General features: G+C 40.1%; 1 pseudogene across 1 annotated transcript; it reads left to right on the forward strand.

Annotated features, from left to right (window-relative positions):
• The first annotated feature begins 972 nt into the window (after positions 1–972).
• Positions 973–2,686, forward strand: LOC308239904 (60 kDa heat shock protein, mitochondrial-like; annotated as a pseudogene). The gene has a single exon. The product of its transcript is annotated as a 60 kDa heat shock protein, mitochondrial-like (transcript).
• Positions 2,687–3,586: the final 900 nt, after the last annotated feature.

The following is a 3,586-nucleotide window of genomic DNA, read 5'->3' on the forward strand; positions in this document are numbered from 1 at the left end:
GTTGAGTCTTGGATGTTGTTGACCCTTTTGTGGGTGGAGTTAACACTTCAGGCTGACTAACAATAAGATAATCCTTGATCATCATTTATGAGTCACTGTGCATGGACTGTCCCTCAAGGCAGAGTTGTTCCCAGCAGTTTCTGGTGCCTGCCATAATCCCCTTTTGGTTGTACTACTTATGTGGCTAGTTGCATCAAGCTTTGGTGTGGTCTTAAGACCACCACTGTTTGTGTTGGTTCTGTGTCCATTTGGGCAAGATTCAAGTACAGCCCTACTAGTATATCAGACATTGTGAGTAATTTTCCTTGGGCTACCTTCCTGGAGCTACTGAAAAAAAAAATGGAAAAAAGGCCTTCATTAAATGGCACAAAGCTTCTTATTATCTTTCATAAACCAAGTTTAAAAGTTTTCATTACATGTGGCAATTCAAACCATTTTTCTTTAAGTGGGTATAGCATTGCTTCTCCATGCAAATGGCAGAACCTGTGCCCTTTCAAAAACTGAGGAGACTGACCCTGGCTGGTGTGGTTTGATTGTTGTTCCATGCACCGAGAGGTCGCTGGTTCAATTACTCATCAGGGCATATGCCCAGGTTTCTGACTTTATCCCCAGGAAGGGGCAAGCAGAAGGTGGCAGCAAATCAATGGTTCTCTCTCATCATCTTCTTTTTCCTTTTTTTCAGTAATTATAATAAACTTGTGACAAACTCCTCTTGCTGGTTTTGCACTACTTCAGAGGCCCTTATTAGTTTTTCCACTTTTTACATGGAGATTTACAAATTAGGAAAAAAACATAACCACCTTCCTATCTCAATTCACTTCTTGGAAATGCTAGTCTAGTGCTCACACAATCTGAAGATAGGCATCAAATGATCCATATTTATAAAACATCAAGCTCAGTGCTGGAGATACCACTTTAAAATAAGAGTGAGGTAGGCCCTGCTGCTGTCCCGCAGAAATGCTTTGATTACACACAGTCCTTTGCCAGATTAGGCCCATGTCCAGGGCACTGGCTCCTCATCTCACTCAGGCTTATGCCAAAGATGTAAAATTTGGTGCAGAGGCTTGAGCCTTGATGCTTCAAGGTGTAGACCTTTTAGCCGATGCTGTAGCTGTTACTATGGGGCCAAAGGGAAGAACAGTGATTATTGAACAGAGCTGGGGAAGTCCCAAAGTAACAAAAGATGGTGTGACTGTAGCAAAGTCCATTGACTTAAAAGATAAATATAAAAATATTGGCGCTAGACTTGTTCAAGATGTTGCCAATAATACAAATGAAGAGGCTGGGGATGGCACCACCACTGCTACTGTGCTGGCACGCTCCATTGCCAAGGAAGGCTTTGAGAAGATCAGTAAAGGTGATAATCCAGTGGAAATCAGGAGAAGTGTGATGTTAGCTGTTGATGCTATAATTTCTGAACTTAAGAAGCATTCTAAACCTGTGACAACCCTGAAGAAACAGCTCAGGTTGCTACAATTTCTGCAAATGGAGACAAAGAAATTGGCAACATAATTTCTGATGCAATGAAAAAGGTTGGAAGGAAAGGCGTCATCACTGTAAAAAATGGAAAAACACTGAATGATGAATTAGAAATTATTGAAGGCAAGAAATTTGATTGAGGTTATATTTCTCCATACTTTATTAATACAGCAAAAGGTCAGAAATGTGAATTTCAAGATGCATACATTCTCTTGAGTGAAAAGAAAATTTCTAGTATTCAGTCCATTGTCCTGCTCTTGAAATTGCCAATGCTCACCGCAAGCCCCTGGTCATAATTGCTGAAGATGTTGATGGAGAAGCTCTCAGTACACTCGTTTTGAATAGGCTAAAAGTTGGTCTTCATGATGTAGCAGTCAAAGCTCCAGGTTTTGGGGACAATAGGAAGAACCAGCTTAAAGACATGGCTATTGCTACTGGTGGTGCCGTGTTTGGAGAAGAAGGATTGACTCTCAACCTAGAAGACGTTCAGCCTCATGACCTAGGAAAAGTTGGAGAGGTCATTGTGACCAAAGATGATGCCATGCTCTTGAAAGGAAAAGGTGACAAGGCTCAGATTGAAAAACGTATTCAAGAAATCATCGAGCAGTTAGATAGCACAACTAGTGAATATGAAAAGGAAAAACTAAATGAACGCCTGACCAAACTCTCAGATGGGGTAGCTGTGCTGAAGATTGGTGGGACAAGTGATGTTGAAGTGAATGAGAAGAAAGACAGAGTCACAGATGCCCTCAATGCCACCTGCGCTGCTGTGGAGGAAGGCATTGTCCTGGGACGGGGCTGTGCCCTGCTTCAGTGCATTCCAACCTTGGACTCATTAACTCCAACTGATGAAGATCAAAAAATTGGTATAGAAATTATTAAGAAAGCACTAAAAATTCCTGCAATGGCCATTGCTAAGAATGCAGGTGTTGGGGGATCATTGATAGTTGAGAAAATTATGCAAAGTTCCTCAGAAATTGGTTATGACGCCATGCTTGGAGATTTTGTGAATATGGTGGAAAAAGGAATCATTGATCCAACTAAGGTTGTAAGAACTGCTTTACTGGATGCTGCTGGCGTGGCCTCTCTGTTAACAACAACAGAAGTTGTAGTCACAGAAATTCCTAAAGAGGAAAAGGACCCTGGGATGGGTGGGATGGGTGGGATGGGTGGAATGGGAGGAAGGATGGGAGGCGGCATGTTCTAGCCCTGGAATAGTGCTTTACCATCTGACTGGGAACTGAGAGGAAGCTCAGGGCATCTCCTCGCCTATAACTTCAGAGAAGTCAGTTGAAGGAAATGACTGAAGAAAAGGCTGGCTGATGTTCAAGAAAATCACTCTAACCATCAGTTACTGGTTTCAGTTGACAACACACAATGGTTTACTTCTGCCATTGTCATGCCTACAGATAATTTATTTTGTATTTTTGAATAAAAATACATTTGTACATTCCTGATAAGGGCAAGAGCCACGTACCAATGTACTGCTTTCAACGTAAATCACTGAGGCATGTTTACTACTATTCTGTTACAATCAGGATTTTAGTGCTTGCCATCACCCGATGAGAAGTGAAGAAGCAGCCTTTCTGTGGAGAGTAAGAATAATTGTTTACAAAGTAGAGAAATATCCAATTATGTGACCTTTGTGTAATAAAAATTTGTTTAAAGTTAATAAAATAAAATAAAATAAAATAGGAGTGAGGTATACTTTAGGATTAACAAAGAAAAAGAACTATCCACTCTGCTTATAATGCTTCATTATGGATCTCCAAAAAGAACAATTTAAATGCTGAAGGCTCCTTTGTTATTCTGTCAATGTGTGGGTTAAATGTCCTCAGAGAAGAAAATGCTGCACAAAAATATTTGAAGGCCAGACATTAACTTACTCTAAAGTTAAATAAAAATAATTTAGAAGAGCCTAAAGAAGTAGAATTTGAGCTTTGTAGTCAGACAGACCTGTGTTTTGTCCTGGATTTGACACTTACCAGTTTCTGTTAACATTAGGATCATTTTTATTATTGAAACAGCCTCAAAAATAGATGCTAGCTATTGTGGCACAAATTAAATTAAATAAGCAACTTACATGTGAGTTGTACCTTTCAGTTGA

The sequence above is a fragment of the Plecotus auritus genome (assembly GCF_963455305.1).
Source record: "Plecotus auritus genome assembly, chromosome: X".
Lineage (NCBI taxonomy): Eukaryota > Metazoa > Chordata > Mammalia > Chiroptera > Vespertilionidae > Plecotus > Plecotus auritus.